The following is a 22323-nucleotide window of genomic DNA, read 5'->3' on the forward strand; positions in this document are numbered from 1 at the left end:
AAGTTCCTACAGCCTGGTGAGGAGCTTGGAGGAGGACAAGGCTGTAGAGGCTGAAAAGGTTAAAGGCAAAAAGCTTGTATTTCAAGAAAACAGGTTAATTTTAAGCAAACTGAGCTGCCTGAGGAGCAAACTCAGGTTAAGAGATTACAGCATTAGCTTTCTCAGTAGCTGCCAAAGTTTTAGATATCAAAATGCCCGTTAACTCAGCGATAGGTAGGTTCTGTTCAAGGAGCGAAAGGGAAGCACTGGTAGCACTGGGTTCTCTGCAAAAATGGCTGGGTAATTTCTGGCCGTTAGGAACATAGATTGAGGCTCAACAGCAAAAGTTATAAGTCTACATAGACAAGAGCATCAGAAAGTCATCAGTTTATAATAGAAAAGGGTTTGGTTCGTTGATTATCTCCTTTTAAGAAAGCAGCAGCAAATTTCATTTATATTAAAAGAAAAGTGTTTTTTGTTTGTTTGTTTGTTGCTGTTTGTTTTCAGAAAGAGGGAAATGTTGTGGATATAACACATTAACATGTTTTTGTTTTGGTCCCAGGTTTGGGATGGGGAATTGATTCAGATGGTCCACAGCAGCAGACTATTTGCTTCATGCAGGCTCCGAGAGGAGCGCTTTGCCAGCTGCAGAGAGTTTACATCTGAGGATGATGGAGAGAGAATAAATGCTGAGCCCAGAGAATGTGGGAGAGAAGAAAGAGGAGAATGGGAGGGAGGGTGGGATTGGGGGCTGAGTGAGGGGGTTACAGCGGGTATACAACGTGAATAAACTGTAATTTATGAAAATATAAATTTTTTAAAAAGTGAAAAAAAGAAATATAAATAAGAGTTTTTAAAACATACACCAACAAGGGAGACTTTTGAAATGTATGAATTGATACAATTAATTTCTCTCCCATTATTAAGTCATCAGAACCTAGTTAGATTTGTGTATTGACATTTAAAAATGTTCTGGGCTTTAATACGGTATTGGATTCCTGTTACTACAATATTGAGAAATTAAAGCTGCATTTAAGTGAGCAACACAATGTTTTGAATAATAAATGAATATACTTAGGAATGGATAAAAGCAAGGCTGATAACATGACTTTATCTCTTATGTTTATCAATTTTATGTTTAGTGGAAACATTTAAAATTAATTTCCTAGCACTTTCTAGATACATAAAACCCTGGCACACTCTATACTGTTTTACAGTGCTTCTCTTATATTTAAACCTACTCCCTAACTCAAATGTCACATACTTTGACACATAATCCCAACCCCCAATTACACCCTCATTATACACCTATGATTCTTCTTCTTCCATGAGTTTAACTGACATAGAATCTACCTGCAAGTTAGATTAAATGATATTGTCTAACTTTGACCTTCTTGACATTGCATTTTTGACCCTTTAACTACTGAACTAATTCTCACTGATTTTTTACTTCATAAATTAGTTTTTTCTATCGCTTTTATATTAATTGAGAAATTTAACATGTGTCATATATTTTTACATGTATCATTTTTTTATTGCTCACCAAAAGTAGAAAGAATAGCATAATTTGAAAACAAGACCGTTTTATGGGTTTATTGCTTATGGTTTCTTAAATACTATTTTAACTGATACATTCTTCTACAGTTGTATTCAAGATATAATAAGAGAAAAATTCATATGATGATAGACATAAAGAACATAGGCCTAAATTTCATTTGTAATCTTCTATTTTCAATTTTCCTTCCACTCTTACAGGGTGTAGAAAGAAAATCATTCTTTGTAGTGACAAGCTGACCAATGAATCCTCAGGGAAAAGACTCATTTTCATCAAGACTGAAAAAGGCAGATTTTGACACTTTAACTATAAGTGTAAAAATTATAATTAACCTCTAGAAATGAGCTTAAGTCTCTGATCAGTAATATTGAATTACGTGACACAACACTGACTATGGCAGAGCTGTATATAGCAACACATTCGTCCCCTTTTTAATTTGATATTTAAATCAAGGGGGATTTCAGAACTATACAAGGGCTAATTACTTGAGGTTGTAAAACTGTAAGAGTCAATAATGACAGTGAATAGTTTTCATTTTCAGTTCACATCTGCAAATAAATCCTACTAACTCAAGCATAAAAATTCCTTTGTGTAAAATTCCAAATATGTGTTTTAAAATTATGAAGTTTATTAGAAGCAAAGGTATCACAAATAATCCAAAGATTATAAAGTACTATGTAAAGAGTGTTTTCATTCATTTTATATTTGTTTAATCTCAGCCTGATATTTGTAGTTGTTATCTGTCCTAAATACAATCCAATGAATATTGAATTCCATTCTTGATGATAATCTCTTTAAAATATTGACAACATTGATCCATTAGGTTAAATAGACTTCGTTTGAAAATCCATTGTTAGGTAGGTATATTTGTCTAGTATCTGACTGTCTGTGTTTATCTATCTATCTGTCTGTCTATATATTTATCTATTTATTCATCTTAAGTATTTCAAACAAAACAAATTTTGTAAAGTATTCCAAAACTAATTTGTAAAATGAAATGAAAATTCAAAGATGTCTCATTTTTCATTTGTACTAGAAAATTTATATTTCCAACTGATTTTATAGTACTGATTGTCTTTTTATATAACTTAGTGCATATTCTTTGAGTACTAAGATGATTTGCTCTCATAGATGAAGAAAGCTTCACCTAAGTACAAAATATAAACCCTTAGTATCAGTGAAAATAGCACAGTCATGACAAATCACTGTTTGCCAACTAGCATAACAACTGACTAAGAGACCATATCAGTTTGTCATTTTGAGGCTTGGAGGCAACTCCACAATAATGGAGTGGGATAATGGAATGGAAATGTTTTATATTTCCAAAAAGTCAGATAACACATATTAAAATATAAACTACACGTTTAAATATAATAGAAATATTTAAAATAATTTTAAACAATTTTTCACAAACAGAGAACTCTGAATTTCAAGTAAATTTATAAGAAAATGGTAAGAATTTAAGTTCTATCAGCTTATAAAGAAACTTGGATCATTCCAGTAAAGCTATTAGTGCATATAATATTCTCATTTTAAGTATCCTAAAAAATAACAAACTTCTGAACATCTACAAAATTTTATTGCAAATACTGTTCATAATAGGAACAGTATACAGACATGGTAACTTTCCTATATGTGAAAATGAATAAACTAATAAATAAAAACTCCCAAGGGAATATTCAACCTTATGAAGAATTAAAGATAATGCATAGACTCATAACACTGAGTTGTAGAAAGCACAATCTTATGGCATATTTAAAATATGTCTTATGTTAATGAGTTGTGAATAGATATTCTTAAATAGTACAATGGTTAAAAAATCTCAGGGAAATTAAAAAAAATGTATATATTTAAAATATCAATTATCAATGCAGGCAGTCCTGATAAAACCTGATAGGCTAGGGTAAGATAGAAGGAGAGGAGGACTCCCCTATCAGTGGACTGGAGAAGGGGCATGGGAGGAGATAAGGGAGGAAGGGTGGGATTTGGAAGGGATGAGGGAGGGGGCTAAAACTTGGATAAAAAGTGAATAAATTGTAATAAATAAAAAAAATTAAATTTCCTGCACTCTGCCGAAAGTTTGGGTATGAGTCTCAGCCTCTGTTTTGCTACTTTGCTGAGTAGAGTCTTTCAGAGGCCCTCTGTGGTAAGCTCCTGTCCTGTTCCCTGTTTTCCATCTTCCTATGTCTGTCCTGCTAGCCTTTCTGAGAGCATTGATCATCTTAGGAAGTGTCCTCCTTCTTGCTTAGCTTAATATGCTTATCGTATATTATATTTCTAATATCCACTTATAAGTGAGTATATACCATGTGTGTCTTTCTTCTTTTGAGGAGCTCCAGAAGCAGAGAAACATAACCAAGAAATATGGGCCGAGCTGTCTTTTCTGAGACTGATAGTCCAACCAAGGACCATGCATGGAGATAACCTAGAATCCCTGCACAGATGTAGCCTATGGCAGCTCAGTCTCGAAGAAGGTTCTCTAGTAATGGGAACAGGGATTGTCTCTGACATAAACTCAGTGGCTGGTTCTTTGATTACCTCTCTCTGGGGGAGGGAGGCAGCTTTGCCAGGCCACAGAGGAGGAGAATGCAGCCAGTCCTGATGAGACCTGATAGGATAGGGTCAGATGGAAGGGGAGGAGGACCTCCCCTATCAGTGGATTTGGGAAGGAGCATGGGAGGAGATGAGAGAAGGAGGGTGGGACTAGGAAGGAATGAGGGAGGGGGCTATAGCTCGGATACAAAGTGAATAAACTATAATCAATAAAAAATGAATCAATTTAAAAAACAAATTAAAAAAAGGAAAATCCAGTGAAAAAATAAAATAGCCTGGGACCCTCTGTAGACACATTAATAGGCATCAACAATTATTAATGTAATTTCAATCTTGCTTTATTTATTGCCTTCACTTATCTACTCTGTGTTATTTTCAAAGCATGCTACATTTTGTAGCATTTCCATAAATAATATGTGCAAAGTTTCACTATTAAAAATAAAATCCTAAATGTGAAACTAAAAAAATAAGTAAATAAAAGAAATTATCTCTGTGAAATATTGAATGAAGTGATAGTATTTGAATTTCAGTATGTTCCTGAATGTTCATTGATATTGTTGTTGACTTAATCCATGTTTTTTTAAAGAAATGACAATTACTTTTTAATACATCTGAAACACAAGCAACAATTTTATATATTTTCTTGAATAAGTCAGTCTAGCTAAACATCATCACTTGTAAGTTGAAAAGCCATAAAATACATATCATAAAATAAAATGACGTTTACCATCATATTTAAAGTATATAGATGAAACAATTGCTGTGTTAATGCTAGCCAGTAGGATATTTAAAATCATCAGAGCAAACAGCTCCAAAGCAAAGATAACATGAGGCACTACTGAATGTCCCAGGCCTGCTGTGTACAATAACCATTGTGGTTCAAATGTGGAATGTCCCTCATGAGCTCAGATGTTGCCGAGTTCCCAGCACACGGCACTGTTTGGAAGGGAGTGGAAACTTCAGGAGGTGAAAGCATGCTCAAGGAAGTAAGTCATGGAGGGTAGGTGCTAAGGTTGGAAAGCCCAGTCTCACTTCTCATCTGCTCTGTTTTATGACTGCAGATACCGTGAGAGACACAACCTCTTGCTGCTGCTGCTGCTGCTGCTGCTGCTGCTGCTGCTGCTGCTGCTGCACCACCTTCTCTGATAGACACAACCCTCTCCATCTGTCATCATTCTCTCCAGTTGCTTACTATCAGTTATGTGGTCGCCACAACTAGAAAAGTAACTGATAGATAAAGACCTGCTTAACACAGGCTGCCCTGCTGCCGTTCAGAAACTTTGTTCAAACATACACAGGTTGTGTTACTCTCATCATTTCCTGCACAAAAAAAAAAAAAAAAAAAACCCACACCTTTAAACATTTGTCACATAACCAGGTGATGTGAGATACAAACTAAATGCTTTTAACATTACTGTCTACCTACTGATTAGCAGAATGTAAGAAATTATAACCCCTCCTCAAATTGCAGAGTATGAAAAGCACCAGCTAAAAAACTGTAAGCTACTGTAGATGGATCAAATTTTTTGTTTTCTTTCTTTTTTTTTTTAATCTTTCCTATTAGTTTAATCCATGTTTTCTTGCCTGAAAGCTATTGTAGTAAAACAATTGGGATTGTATTTCTGGAAACATGCCAAATTAAATGTTTGTAGTAATGATACCTTTATGTTATTAATAGAAAAATAAAAATAAGTATTAAAAATTAAATTTATAGCTGAAATGATATAGAGGACATTTTCTGGGGGGTCTGGAATAGAACAAAAACAAACTCTTTCAAAGATGTCTTGGTCCTCTGGCTATTAAAATCCTTCTACCTGCTATTCCATGATGTTCTCTGAGCCTGTGTATAGGCATAGTGTTACATATCTATTTGTCTTGGTCACCCTATTGTTAGTGCATTTTGATGAGGCATAGAGACATGTAACAGACTCTATCTGCCACAAAAGGAAACTTCTTTGGTGAACAGTAAGGTTATAATTATCTGTGTATTTAGAATTCAACTTGTAATTATAATGGTTTAGGGAAGTGGCAGCACTAAGTTTTCTTCTAAGGTCCATGTGTTGGGAACCATAAGTTGTTGACTAGGTTTACAACACCAGGCATGCATTACCTTCTACTGAGTGGCCCTTAAGTCCAACGAAAAAGCTGTTGGTTAGAGCCAAAGTAGGAGTGTTACTTTCTTCACCCTTGGGGATATCTGGTCATGCAGAGAATTTTTGTGGCATTATGTCTGGGTAGGACTATTGGCTGCTTTTCTCTCTTCCCAACTTGCAAAGAACTTTCAGCTATTATAAGAGCTAGTCCTTTGAGAGGAATTGTAAGTGAGCGCTAGTCCCATTTCTCCAGATTTGGTTTCTGAAATGTGTGCTGTCTTTACCAACAGTGTTTTTGCTTCAAGTTTTCCATGGAAATTAAGGGCAACATCAGCCCATATTATTTTTGAACTTCCTTGAACAACTCAAGGGGATTTTCCAATGCCTGGAACTAGCGTTTTTGTCAGTCTCAGAAAAGAACCCTGGGCCCAGATTTTTTGGTTCTGTTGCTTTCCTTGTGGAGCTCTTGCTCCCCCCTTCCCCAGGCCTTTCTCTCCCTTCTTTCCTAAGATTCCCTGCACTCTGCCCAAAGTTTGGCTATGAGTCTCAGCATCTGCTTTAATCCCCTGCTAGGTAGAATCTTTCAGAAGCCCTCTGTGGTATGCTCCTGTTCCCTGTTTTCTTCATCTTCTGAGGTCTACCCTGTTTGCAATTCTGAATGAGGATTGAACATTTTACCCAGGGTAAAATGGCTTCTTTAGTTGTACAGATGATAGTATGATTATCTTATATGTCTAATGTCCACTTACAAGTGAGTATATGCCATGTGTGCCTTTCTGCTTCTGGGATAGCTCACTCTGGATGATCTTTCTAGTTCCTTACATTTGCCTGCAAATTTCATGATTTCCTTGTTTTTAATTGCTGAGTAGTATTCCATTGTGTAGATGTACCAGAATTTCTCTATCCATTCCTCAACTGAGGAACATCTGGGTTGTTTCCAGATTCTGGCTCTTTCAAATAAAGCTGCTACGAACATGCTTGAGAACTTTGTTCCTGTCAGTTTGTTCAATCAGCTACTCCATGCCAGATGCTTTTGTCAAGACACTTTATGTTTCTAATACTGTTTCTTCTTGCTTCCTACATGTGGGTGATACTGGTCCTCTTTCTCTGAAACACCAAACTTTAGATCATTTCTTCTTCCTAGCTTTTTTTCTGATGCATTAACTCTATGAAAACTCAGTGCTTCCACATTGAAGTGGCACTGAAGAATATACCAAAGCTTGCAGCTTTCCCCTGTCCAGATCAGCATATCTATTGCTGCCTTTGTTCCATTGATGTTTAGGCAATCACATTTGGTAAGATATTATGGATGCAGTTTCTGACATTATTAAAAAAAATTCTCAGAGCAAGGTTCCTGATCATGAGGACTACAATTTATTGCAAGAATTTTAAACGTAGATGAAATCTATGACCTTCTTGGTGAGAATGATGATGATGACCTCCTTGATAAGGACACCAAAAACACTAATTAACACAGGAAGTCAGAAGATGGGATGATGACGTCATCAGCATGGGGTAATAAGGTATACAATTATATTCTTGGTAAACTTATCATTTGAGAATAAATGAGGCCTGGCATCATAGCACATGCTTTTAATCCCAACACTTGGGAGGCAGATCTATGTGAATTTAAAGCCAGTGTGGTTACAAGACTAGCTCCAGGACTGCCAGAGCTGTTACAGAGATAAACTCTATCTCAAAACAACAGTTACAACAATGATGATGATGATGATGATGATGATGATGAAGATGGCTGGGCTGGAGAAATAGGTTCACAATCAAAAATAAAGGTACAATAAGGGAACTTTCAAGCCTCCAAAACTGAAATAACTAGCCTTATATTACTACTCTGCAGCTTTTAGAATGAAGTGGCATGCTCTTCATGGTTTAAAACAACAACAAAATGTTGGTTCATGGGTTTGAAAGACACAAATTCAAAATCAATGAAGTAAAAAGATGATCTTTCTTTTTCCTCTAGGGGAATAAAAATTCCCTTTCATCTGAGATCCTGAGGGCTTTCTATAGCTCTTTTTATTCCAAGATTTCAGCTATGTAATTTCTGTCTCAACTCTGTAGTTACATACCATTTTTCTCTTGTAATTCTACCGTCTGATAAGTCTTCTTTAAAGATACCTATCCTATTGCACTAAGAGTTTATTCAACAACATTATAAGTTTCCCAGGATTAATTTACACTTACAATAACTATCTTTTCAAATAAGGGCAAGTTCTGAAGTGTCAGATTTTGAACATATGTGGAAAAAATTCTTCTTACAGCGACTGCCAAGTTTCTTCTAAATGAAGTGGTTTATGAAGAAGAAAATCATAAATAAAAAAACAGTGAAGATGCATGGTAAAATTACTTGCAAATAGAAAAGAATGCATACAAAAGATATACTCCTGAATTTCTTGACAGTAATGGCATGAAAGTCAGAAGAAGATTAGTTTGATTTCAAGCATCCTCATATTCTAGAACTATTTGGGAAGAGAAAAAATACATTGAGAACCACAGATCTTATTAATACAGAATTTTGAAGATGGTTTCATATAATAAAAGCAGGTGTCTAAGCTCAGCTGTGTCATGTGTCACAGGACAGGTCTGTGGATGTCATGGCTGTCTGTGGGTCTCTGACTTTATCTTCTCATATTGTGCCTCCTGGATTTGATTTCATTTCATTTTTATGAGTCATAGGCATAAAACAGCTTGGAATACCAAGCCAGGCATCAAGCTAGGGTAAACAAAAGACTGCCATCTGCTCTGCCCTTGACTGATATAAGAGTAACACCACTAACAAAGTGTTTCTTTACCCATGGTCTCAAGGGTCTGGAGGTCATTGATTTTAGAGAAGAACCTACTCCTGCCTCTTCACTAACTTAGAATAATTATGAGCGCATTTTAAGTACTTATCCTTACACCTCCAGATAAGCAGAGCTCTCACTCTTACCAAAGAAACTTGTCTTTAAAACAGATAACTAGTCAAAATACAGAAAAACAGTGATGGTGTGATACCCATCTCCAACTGATACATTGACAACATATTTCCTGCACCTTTAGGAAACATGGAGGAAGAAGAGGCCAAAAGTGTTTTTTAGAGAACAAAGATCAGATCAGAGTTCCACACCTTAACAAAGAATTACAGCAAACTAAGTAAAGCAAGGGCAGAAGAGGTACTCTTAGCCAGGAAGGAGCTCTCTAAGTGGCTGTATAAAGCCAAGTCTTTAGTCCTAAAATTATGTTCATAAAATACCACTAAATGTACTACTCAGATTATAGTTTTATATTTGTGTGTGTGTGTGAGTGTGTATAATAATAACAGCTAAAAAAGGTGAAGCCATAAATTAGAGAAGGAGCAAGAAAGCCTATAAGGGGTTGGAGGGAGAAAAGTGGAGGGGAGAAATGATATATTTATATTCTAATTTTTAAAATGTAATAAAATAAAAAATAGTGCGTGTATGCATATCATATATGTACATATATATATAAAGTTAAACTGTGTACCAACAGGAAGAAATCAACATAGAAATACAAAATACGAAATTATTATTACAATCTGAAGTAGAATCAAGCATAACTTAGAGGGAAAGTTTCAGGTGCTAATCTTTGAAATGAAGGAAAGTTCAAATTTAGTGACCATAACATTTTCTTCTGAAAAATGTAAGAAAGAACAGCACAATAAACATAAGGAAGTTTGATGGAAAGAAACATGGATGAGATTCAGCCTGAGTTAGTAAGATGGAAAATAAAGACACAATCTCAAGAATTAATAAGGAGGAGGGAGGGTGGGATTGGGAGGGGAGGAGAGAGGGGCTTATGGGGGGATGCAGAATGAATAAAGTGTAATTGATGAAAAATTTAAAAAAAAAAGGGAAAAAAATAATTTAAGAACCTTAAATGACTTTCAAAATTGGAGGAAAACATGGAGTTAGTCAATTGGCATGGAGCACGTCTCGCCCCTGGGGGCAATGGTCTCCTGAACCTACTCAGACCTCGGACACCACCACTGCTAGTTCTAGAACTGACGCAGGATGTTCCAACAAGGGGTTAAGGCTTCTCATAATATTTCCTATAAGCCCACACCTGTTTGTCTATATCCCCCATTTTTATTCATTATTAGCCAGATAGAGCCAAGTAATTGTGGTAATGATACTTGCTTTTTTGCCCAATGCTGGAATGCTAGTAAATTTAGGTATGCCCTGGTTACTCGCATGCCTCACTGGGTGTCTGTGCCCATTGATGCCCCTCAGGCTATGACTCTCTTCAGACAGAAAAGGGATCTTGGAACTACAGCCACCATTGTTACTACCATCTCATTGGCGGCTGTTGGAGCTACCACCAAGGCATTAGCCATGAGTCATACTGGGCAGACTGCTCAGACCCTGAATAATCATTTAGCCAATGTAGCTCATGCATTAGTTGTACATAAAGGAATTAATGCTCAACTAAAAGGAAGCTTGATGGTGTTCAATCAGAGGATTGACCTCTTGCAGGAGCAAATTGATACCCTATGGCAAATCGCTCAACCTGGCTGTCAATGAAAGTATGCTGGACTTTGTGACACTAGCATACAACATGAGAATTTTTCCTGTGCTGCAAATCTGTCTAAACAATTGTCGAGCTATATTTTAGGTAATTTGACTGGAGAATTCGATACTACCATGGAGCAGCTGAGAGTGGCCATTGTCACAGTAAATTCTACCAGAGTGGACGCAGGACTAGCCACAGGATTATCAACATGGATTGCTGCAGCCATGAATCATCTGAAGGAATGGTAGGGCATGGGAGCATTAGCAGGCCTTCTGGTGTTGGTCTCCTTGGTTTGCCTGTGGTATATATGCAAGATTAGAGTCTCACAACAGTGTGATGCAGCCATGATCATTCAGGCCTTTACAGCCATTGAAGCAGGACATTCTCCCCAAGCATGGTTGGATACCATAAAAAGCTATAATGATACACTCAGGATGCGAGGCTAAGCACTGCACTCAGGGTCAGCCGCTTTCGACCCAGAGAAGAGCATGTCTGATTGCATGCGGGTTGATGCCCCAGGTCCCGCCTCTGAGAAAAAGGTATCAGACGGGTCTGATGCTCTTTGGGGGGATGACACCTAAATGAACATCGGTACAAAGTCCCAAGTTATTTCTAATATCAGAGATCAGACCTCTACTCTTGCCTGATGCGTCTAAAACAATAAGGGGGAACTGTAGAGAGCTGCGGAATGCTATGCCTTAAAGATGGAGCTGGTTTCCGCCTTCCACCTTCCCGATGGTGAGTGCTCTCTGTCACGAACAACTCCACATTTGGCTAAGGCCAAGGATCTGGCTTGCTTCCATGTATGTGGACCTATCTGCATTGCCCACGTGGCATGCCTGGGTTGGCTACCCAGAGGCTATTTAAGCTGTGGGCTGGCTTTCCCCAGGGTCCGAGGATTGTTCAATGTTCCTGAATAAACTGCATTAAAAAAAAAAAAAAAAAAAAAGGAATCTCACGCATCCCAGGTTGGTTTCAACTTGCTCTACAGCCAAGGATGACCTTAAACTTCTGATTCTTTAGCCTTCATATTTCAAGTGTTGAAATTACAGGCATGTGCCACCAGGCTAGCGACAATGTCTTAAACAGAAGGACTCTAACTGGGAAAACAGAAGGATTGTTATTGGGTACACAGAGGTTTAAATTAAGCATTTCTGTCAAGCTGAGCAGCCTGTGTCGGCTCAAAGACCTTGCTGACTATGACATAAAGTCTGCTGGATTTTCTGTTATTTTGCTTATCTTTTTCGTGTCCCCAACTGTCTTGGCAATTTGATCACCAATAAACCATTCTTTCTAAAAAAAAAAAAAAACAATAATAATAATGCCCATAGTCTACTGTCTGCTAAAAAGCTTCCATAAAGCTTGATTCATAAAAATAAACACACAAGCCAAGAATAAACAACTAAGTAGAAAGAGACCAGAGGAACAGATGGAGATGAGATTAAAAAAAAATAAGATGATGTTACAGACAACATATGTCAATTGGTTTGGAAATTTAGATCTTTCCTAGAAAGATGAAAAGTTAAACTTCTTCATAAACAAATGAAAAATATAAATGATACATAAAAATACTTAACATGTTTTCACCAAGGAAGTATTAGTTTCAGATGTTTTTATTTATTTCAAATGTTTAATAACACAGGTAAAATTCTGAAATATTTTCAAAGATAAGGAAACAAAAAGTGAATCTGCCCATTTAATTACTCAAATGAATACAAGCTCCTAACCACAGTTAATGACACAACAATCATAAAAAGGAATGTTATCAGTAGTATTAAAACCTAATCATAATATATGAAATATAATACATGAGCATAATATATGAAACTATAATACTATAGTTTCATAATATAATAAAGTAAAAGCAATAAATTAAGAGCATTGCGTGTCATTCCGCTACTCCACTATTGAAATATCTTTTAGTTAAGCTGCGGTTAATCCTAAACAGCTGTATAACCAAATCAGCACATACAGACTAGGATTTATTTAGTTAACCTAGAACACAATGCTGGGTAATAATTACTCCATCCTAAAACACTTTGTTCCAAGAACTCTCCTCCAGCCTCTGCTCTCCCAGCTTCTGCTCTTCTTCTCTTACTCCTTCCTCTCCTCTGGCTCCTTCCCTCTCCCTCCTTCTCCTTCCTCTCCTCTGGCTCCTTCCCTCTCCCTCCTTCTCCTTTCTCTCCTCCTGCTCCTTCCTCTCCTCCCACTCTGAGGAGTCCCACCCTTTCCTCTCCATTGCTCACCATTGTGGCTGGTTGTTTCAATTGACAGTTTAGAGAACAAATGAATGTAAACATGTTGTGGCATGTTTACACAAACTTGAGACAGGTGATGCTTAGAATAAGTATCACAATGCAATGTCCAGATTGCAACCAGATAGTGGGGGAGAGAAATCAGCATTTGAATGAACAAGGATAAGGTGTATACATTCCAAAAGAACATAATACCAACAACTCTGAGCATAATATACATTCTTTTTTGTTTGGGTAAAAGGTTCTATAAATGCCTGTTAGGTTCCTTTGGTTTGTGAAGTCATTTAGTTTAGGCATTTCTCTGAATGTTTTGGCCTGTATTGGCAAGAGTGGGGTATTGAACTTACCCACTATCATTGTGTAATGGGCAATATGTGATTTTAGTTGTAGCAATGTTTATCTTATTAACTCTGTTGCCCTTCTGTTTGGTACATAGATGTTTAGAGTTTTAATAACCTCTTAATGGATTTTTTATATTATTGTATGGTGTCCTTCCCAACCTCTTCAGGCTCATTTTGATTTGAAGCCTATTTTGTCAGTTTTTAAAATGGCTACACAAGTATTGTTTTTTGTTCCATTTGCTGGTAATATCTTTCTGTTCTTTCACACCAAGGTGATCTCTATCCTTGATGTTAAGGTTTGTTTATTTGATGCTGCAGAATGATGGATCCTGTTTTTTATATCTAATGTACTGGTCTGTTTAATTTTATTGGGTATTAAACCCATCAGTGTTGAAAGTTATCAATGATGATTGTTGGTTGATTCTGGTATTTTTTGTTTCTATATGTCTTTTCCTCCTTTTGATTTGCTTGTCTGAAATTACTTCTTTCCCATGATTTCTAAATTGTGTTTAACCTGTTTCGGTTGAAGTCTTCCTTCTATTGCCTTCTGTATAGCTGGATTTGTAGATATATACTGCTTAAATTTGGTGTTATTGTGGAATGACTTTCTTTTATCCATCTATTTTGATTGAAGTTTTGCAAGGTACAGTAGTTTGGACTGACGCCAATGGTCTCTTAGGACTTATGAAAATATCTGTCCAGGCTATTCTGGATTTTAAAGTTTACATTAAAAATTTACATGTTATTCTGTTATGTCTCCCTTCATATTTTATTTAGCCTTTTCCCCTTGCAGTTTCCAGTATTCTTTGTTCTGTATGTTTAGTCATTTGATTATTATGTGTTGCTAGAAATTTGTTTTTCTGGTTCAGTATATTTTTTATTCTGTATGCTTCTTGTATCTTAATAGATTTCTTTAGGAAAATTTTCTCCTATGATGTTCTATGCCTGTATTTGTAAAGTTTTAACATTTTTCTTAACAGAGTATCCATGTCTTCTCACTTATCTCCAATGTCTGAGAGTTTCTCTCCTATCTCTTGTGTTCTATTAGTGAGGATTCTGAAGTTTCTTTTCAGGTTCCCAATTTAGTTGTTTTTTTTTTTTTTTTGGTGTTTTTGTTTTTTTTTTTTTTAACTTTTCCCCAGATTGGGTTTTCTTTATTGATTCTGTTTCCACTTTCACGTCTTGGTAGGTTTTCATTTCACTTCACTGTGTTTTCATAGATTTTATTAATGGATTTATCTTCTTTAAAGCCTTGAGCATATTCATAAAGCTATTTTGAAATCCTTGTCTTGTTCTTCAGCTTTATTGCTGCAAGTTTGAAGGCCTACCTTAGTAGGATGGCTGGGCTCTAATGGAAACATTGTTCTGGATGATAGTCACTGTGTTTTTGTGATGGCATTTTGGTAGCCATCAAATGATTATAATTCTAGGTGTTAATATCTGTCCTCTAGTAGAGACATATTGTCTGGCCGTGCTCACAGTGTCACTGTGACATTGTTTCTTTTGCTGTCATCGATCCACTCTGGTTCTTACAATCTTTCTGCCACCTCCTTGTAGCTCCCTGACCCTGGAGAGGAAAGATTTCATGAAGATATCCCACTTAGGATTCAGTGCTCCAAAGTATCTCATTCTCTGCCCAGTGCCCCTTTGTGGATCTTTGTGCTAGTTCCCATTTACTACAAGAGGAAGTTCTTTAATGAGCTCTGAATAAGAGCTCATTAAACTGATATATGAATATAGAGCAATGTTATTATGAGTATTTTTAATGCTATATTCATTTATCACAACAGATATCAACTTGTAGGTTGTAGTAGAAATTTTGGTTGTGCTGTATGAATTTGTTTTTGTTATAGTACCAAGTGTGAGATGCAGAAATGCTTTGTCCATAGCTGATAGCATCCTCCTGAGAGGTACATGATCTCACTTTGCATCACTTTACTTCACATCACTTTGAGATTCTCTTTTTTATTTTTATTTTTATTATTAGTTACATTTTTTAACTGTATCTCAGCTGTATCCCACTCCCTCATTCCCTCCCAACCCCACCCTCCCTCCCTCATCTCCTCTCTGCCCCTTTCCAAGTCCACTGATAGGGGAGGAGAGATTTTATTAGAGAAAAATGCTTCAGAGAATACTTCAAGGTTGCTATGGCTGTTTCTGCTGCCCTTGGGTTTGCAGCTCTTGTGCTGGCTCTCCCCTAACTGCAGCAGAGGGCTGTTGGTGATGGTGCTTGTTTTTGGTTTCTGTTTGCTGTTGCTGTTGCTTTTTGCTGTTTGTACGGCTGAAATCTTGACACAAAGAGGGAAATTGCCCCCAAGGAACTACATCTAACAAGGTATAAAACCCCATTCTTATTAACTTTCTTTCTACACTACCTAAGCTCAGCATCTTGGAAGGGAAGTAGAATCATTCAGGAACCCAATCACCCTAACCAGCAGCAAGTAGCTAAAGAGAACTATACCACTTCTCCCCACTAACCTTCTTTCTCTATTAACTGGTGCTGGGGTGTTGGCGAAGGGTTTGTCTATTTTGTAGATTTTCTCAAAGACCCAGCTCTTGGTTTTGTTGATTATTTGTGTTATTCTTTTTCTTTCTAATTTATTGATTTCAGTCCTGAGTTTGATTATTTCCTACCCTCAACTCCTCGTGGGTGTGTTTGCTTGTTTTTATTCTAAACCTTTCTGTTGTACTATTAAGTGAGAACCTCACCATTTAAGTGCTTCCTCGATGGTGGCCATTACAATTTATAATGCTTTTTTAGTGTCCTTAAAGTTTAGGCAACATGCAACAGTTACACTTTGAAAACAATCGGGTAACTATTTCATCACTCTCAAGTCATCTTAATGTGCAAAAAAGTTCATATATTTGCAAAGAGGCTAACTTAACTGAGTGAACTAAGGGGTGCCAATGAGGAAAATAACAGACTGTGTGCATTATAAGGCTGAACAAACTTCAATCCTTTTTGCATAACATTAGAAACTATATTTGGATGCTCACAGTCAAATCTGAACCTGAAAGAAAGTAGCCAAAACAGGTGTTAGATTAAATTGGCTGGTGAGTTTAAAGAAACTGATGGATTCATTCCAATCACATGACTAAGACAGCAGCCTGGAGTGCATATGTGGAAAATCTCCTTGATTTTTTTTTTTTCCTGCTACAGTCAATTTTCTTTTACTTTTCAGGTTTCTTTATTTCATTTTGTCCAGAAACAACCATCTTACCTCACATTTTGTGGAAACCTTTGAGTGTCTCCCTATAACTTGTGAAAGAAAGCTACATGGTGAGGAGGCCAAGTTTCCTCACTTCTGTCTCTGATGTAGCCACCTAAAGTCTTACTCAGACCTACCATGCCTCCACTTACACCCTCTCTTCTGAGAAAGTTTCTTAGACAATGACCCAAACCTGTCCCAAGGACTTGAGGTCAAGATGTCGCAGTCAATTACTAATTTTTGCTTCTGTTATGGTTTTTTGACTTTAACAGGCTCCTGGGTAAAGCAGTTAGGGCTGTACTGTAAGAATCATTTCTCTCTAGGGAGTTGTTGGCCATCTTAATGAAGCCTCTCAACTTTAGAATCTATTTTTTTTTCAGTAGTCTTTGAGGTCTTTGCCCCATGACAATAACAGAATTTAGCTGAAGTATCAATTGACATCCCTAATTCCCTGAATTCCCTCAACTCAACTCAACTCAACTCAACTCAAAGATCTGGTAGTTTCTGCTATTCTCTTCCCCTGACAAACATTTTGAACTGAAGGACACAAGGGAGAAGTCCCCCGGTTCAGTGAGAACCTCCAGATCCATATAGTATATGTTCCTTTTTCAGCCAGTGACTTGTAAAATTGGAAATTTCAGAACCCACTTTCTATGAAAACCCCAGCCACTCATCTCTCAAGACTGTTTTCTATACAAACCATCTGTCATGGGACTATCACCAACAGCTATTGGCCATTTTGTTTACTTTGGAAGAACTGGGCCACGTAAAATTGGAAGTTAAGTCTTGGACTCAGACGGAGATTTCTGGATGATAATTTTTTTTAATATAGAGATTTATTCTCCTACAATGGACCCATTTGGGATCCTAACACTGACAAAGATAAGGAGACTCTGTGCACCTGCCATCAGACTTAGGTGGTTGTGGTCCAAACAAAAGTTTAGAAACCCACAAATTTGTCAAATGTGAATAGGATCATATGGGGAATCTTACAGTGTAAGCTGTATTTCTAAAAAGCCTACTAAAGACCTATGAACTTATGCATCCATGGACTCAGAGGCGTCAGAGAATGAATACAAAGTGCTGGTGTTTAATATTGCTCTTGTGACCCAATCAGCTCCAGAAATTACGAAATATTTACAGAGATTAGAAAGTGTTGAAGGTATGGGTAGACCTTAGTTACTGGAGGTAGATCAGAAAGTGTTTACTAATCAGGGGGATAACCAAGAGAGAAAAAAGAAGTTGACCAGAGCCATAATGGTCACCCTATGAGAGACCTCGCCTGGAGAACTGACTATTCTGGAGTGAAAATCAGGAAGAAGGTTGCTGGGATTTTCTTCAGCCATATTAAAAGGACAAATTGCCACTTGTAAGGTAAAAGACCATCAGAAAAATGAATGTACAATCAGACAGAGAATGACCCCACAGATATTTCATTGGGAAAAATGAAGGTGCACAGCTCCTACACTTTGAGCCCCATGAATCTAGGGTGATACTCAAAGTTGGGAGCAAAGCAATTGACTTTTTAGTTGACACAGGGGTGACATATTTAGTTCTTTAATTAAAAGCTGACTGACCAAAATATTGCAGTTTAGGGGTTACAGGAAAAAAACTGCCTTATTAGCCCTGGTCTACTGCCTTGCTCACTCCATTGATCTTGGAAAAGGCATTAAAAACCCATCTGCTTTTGTTCATGCCTGATGGTCTTCATCCTCTTCTAAGGCAGGATCTTTTTTATAAACACAAAGTCACCATCTTCTTTGCTAATAAAGTGCACAGTTGGGCATGTAGACATTTAACTGAATTTTATTGGCATGCCCACTTTCAGAAAACTACCTCCTGATAGAAAACCCCACTCTATCTTGGGAAAACAATCATACTATCTCTAAGAACTATAGCAGAGATTCCCTGGAGAATGAGCAGATATCAACTCCCCAGGGTAGGTTAAGCACCAAGCACCTATAGTTGTTCAGATAATAAGTTCCACTACATCTGTCAGAGTCAAGCAACGGCTCTAGAAGCAAATAAAAGGATTGCTACTCACATCACCCAATTCAGAGAGGGAAGTATTCTTGGTCATTCAGCCAGTTACTGTGAAACACACTTCTCCTGCCTATCAAGAACCCATGACAATAGGCCTGTCCAGGACTAAGGGAGAGGAAGCAGAAGCAGAAGGAGAAAGAAAAGGCAGAGGAAGAGGAGGAGGAGGAGCAGACCATTCATCCTCCTAAGGTCTGAAACCCACACATTCAGAGTTTGATTCCTCCGGATAAAAAGGTGAATACATATAGTCTTGGACTTGAAAAATACTTTCTTCAGTCTTCTCCTTCTCCTGGCAAAGGTGAGTGAACTCTGCTTTCAAATGTACAGATCCAGAGGGAGGCTATAATGAACAGTTTACTTGACTGTTGTGTTTAAATTCCTTGCTGTACTTTGTACAAAGGGATAGGAAATCAGTTCAATGCCTGACAAAACTCACTGGGAGTGGGGATAGACCAAAATAATGTTAGAAGACTTTCAAAGGACTGGACATTGTCCAATATCCAAGATCTTTAAGCTAGATACATCTTCTTACTCTAATGTCTGCTATTTTGCTTTGCAGGTAAACTCATCTGGGCAATGGCAATAGTAGAAGGCCCCTGAAACTACCTGGTGGATGTGTATTAATAATTTGACTAAATGTGCTTTTTCTGATTATTTCCAAATTGAAAAAAAAAAAACTAGTTTATGTGTCTTAGAACACATCCTGCCCCAAGCATATAATGAAGAAGAGGAAAAATATATTATAGTATGAACACTGGACTACAAATAAAAATAAACCAAAAGATCTATGTCTATTTTCATTCTACCCATGCTGGCTTAATAGCCATAGACTCATAGCCTTTATGATGGGAAACAGAAATCTTTTAAAAATTTTTTATACTAATTACACTTTATTCACTTTGTATCCTAGCTATACTCCCCCCCTCATTCCCTCCCAATGCCACACTTCCTCCCTCATCTCCTACCATGCTCCTCTCCAAATCCACTGATAGGGGAAGTCCTCCTCCCCTTCCATCTGATCCTATGTCTCATCAGGACTGACTGCATTGTCTTCTATGGCCTAGTAAGGCTGTTTCTCCCCTCAGGGGGAGGTGATTAAAGAGCCAGCTACTGAGTTCACGTCATAGACAGTCCCTGTTTCCCTTACTAGGGTACCCATTGTATACTAAGCTGCCATGGGCTACATCTGTGCAGGGGTTCTAGGTTATCTCCATGTATGGTCCTTCATTGGAGTATCATTCTCAGAAAAGATCACTGGGCCTAGATTTCTTAGCAGACAGGTTGTTCAGGAGTAGAGGTATTAGAAGATTCCATTCTGAGATAGGGTAACAGTTTAATTTCCTTACCACATGCTTTTACGGAATTGTAGAGGATCAGACTTACTCCTTATGGAACAGGGGGTATAATATATGGCTCTGGGAGAAACATGTTGTTTCTAACCTAATTGATCAATAGTAATTAGAGAAAAATCTTGGCATGGTTAGGGAAAAATCTAAAAACAAAAATGAAAAAATAGAAAATAAGGACAGAGACATGAGAATTGATACCAGTCTGCTGTTTTCTTGGTATCCTTGGCCAAATACTCTGCTATCAGCGTGGGCTGGGCCTCTAATTATCATGCTGATTGGATTAACAGTCTGCATTTTAAAATATGTGGTGAATATGTTAAACAAAAGGTTAATTCATTCAAATTAATCATCCTTAGGCCACCTTTAAAGAAGGATGTGTCTATGATTTGACTCAGATTTTCCTAAGACTTGTGGGGAATGGGATGGATCCAAAGTTCCCCCATCTTGTCCCTGATGTGGCCAGCTAAAGTCTGATTCGGAGCTACCCTGCCTCCACTTGCACTCTGTCCTATGAGAAAGCTCCTCAGACAATTACCCAAACCTATCCCAGGAACCCGAGATTAAGATGACACAGACAACTGCTTGCTGCTTTTTGCTTCAGTTAAACTCTGCTGCCATCAGGACCTAATGTGAATAAATAAATGTATTAAAAATTAAAATATGTAAATATGAATCTTCAAACAAACAAACACTTCTCCCTTACTCTTCTTTCCCCATTAACTACAACCAGATATGTTTTTTTTTTTTTTTTGCCTTTAGAAGCTTCCTGCAGAAAGCAACTTGGGTTGCTCTATGAGAATTACTTCTCTCCAAACATTCTCTGGCTGGCTTAATACTAACACTCTAATTCAGAATCTGTTTTTATCCAGTGGTTCTTGGGATCTTTGTCCCACAATGATAACAAATTTCAGCCCTAATACCTTTAATGTCTGATGTTGATCAATTAGAAAACTTTCATCAAAGATGCTATTTGGAGAGGAAGCAAAATTTTTCCTACTGTTACTTCATGTCATTTTTATTCCCATGGCTCTATTAACAATTGGCCACTATTTTGTGAAACCTGGATATTTTAGTATTTGATGTTAAAAATAATTTACTAGAAGTCACCTCAAAGTCTTCACACTATTCATAGTTCCATATTCCTACAGACTATATATGGAAAATGGAGGGGTTGGAGGACATCTTAAAGTAATTTTTAAGTATCTGTTTATTATGGTAGTGTAGGTTTTATCTGTTCGATTCATGAGCCCCTTTTAGTAAGTATTTGAAACTTGTAACTAAATCCTTATTAAAAGCTATGACTGAATTTTTGGAATAACAGCTATTGACAGTTGGCCAATGGGGAAGGGAGAGTCAGTGTTCTTCAAGTAATTGGCCACTGGTAGGTTGCTCATGCTCCGGTGGACAACTCTATACCTGCTTCATGATAGCAGTACTAATTGGACTCAGTGGATTATAAAACTAAAGTAAAATAAGAAGATAGAAAGTTGTATGGAACTGCAGCAAGTAGGGTGGAAAAGGTCTAGGAAGAGATAGTGAGAGGCAATATGATCAAAATATAATGTATGTATGACATTCTCAAAATGAATTAAACAACATATTGCAAAAATTAAATATCCTCTAACAGACAACAGGAGCAAAAATAAATTTCTCAGCACATGTACTTAAAATAAAAAATATTCCATCCATCTTATCTATTAATAAGTCTTACAACATGGCCATAATAGATTCTAGGGGAAGATGTTGGATTCATTTAAAAAACCACTGTTGAGCCTCCATGATCCGGGTGATATCCACCTACTAAGGTAGCTTCAAATGCATGGTCAAACAGATGGCCAGATTAAATTCGGTGGGTAAAAATTAATATGAAAACAAATGTATGGTATAGAGTGCATGGACATGGGCAGGAAGGAGTCTGACTAAAGAGGAATGTTAAGAAGGAAACTTAATTAAGAAAAATAAATAACTACATTTTAAAATGTGAAAATGTTTTAAACATAGACTATACCCCAAAATGTCTATTGTTGTGGTTTATTAATATTCATCTTTGATTTATCCTTTAGTTAAGCATCAGTTATTCCTAAACCAGCTGTATACACAAATCACTGCACAGGGACTAGGATTTATATAATTAACCTAGAGCACAATGCTGGACAATAGTTACTCCATCCTAAACCTCCAAGCCCACATAGTTTCCTCCCATTTAGATTTCCCACATTATACTTGCTTTTAATCATATCTTAGGTCAGTTCATCTCTCCTCATGGTTCCAAGCCCTTTCCTGCTGATCTCTGCTCTCAGACTCCTCCCACTTGCTTCCTTCTCCTCCCCTCCAGACCAGGATGTTCCACCCTTTTTTCTCCATTACACAGCATTGGCAGGTTGTTTTATTGAAACTACAGAGAACAAATGGTGGCATGTTT

General features: G+C 37.1%; 1 long non-coding RNA gene and 1 other non-coding gene across 2 annotated transcripts in view; both read right to left on the reverse strand.

Moving 5' to 3' along the window:
• The window catches only part of LOC132654727 (uncharacterized), a 341596-nt gene that overhangs the window by 262633 nt on the left and 56640 nt on the right, over nucleotides 1-22323 (reverse strand). The window lies entirely within an intron of this gene.
• LOC132654954 (small nucleolar RNA SNORA48) lies at nucleotides 8859-9004 on the reverse strand. Its single transcript, XR_009592555.1, has one exon. It is a non-coding gene; the product is annotated as a small nucleolar RNA SNORA48 (small nucleolar RNA).

The sequence above is a fragment of the Meriones unguiculatus genome, chromosome 6, assembly GCF_030254825.1.
Source record: "Meriones unguiculatus strain TT.TT164.6M chromosome 6, Bangor_MerUng_6.1, whole genome shotgun sequence".
Taxonomy (NCBI): Eukaryota; Metazoa; Chordata; class Mammalia; order Rodentia; family Muridae; genus Meriones; species Meriones unguiculatus.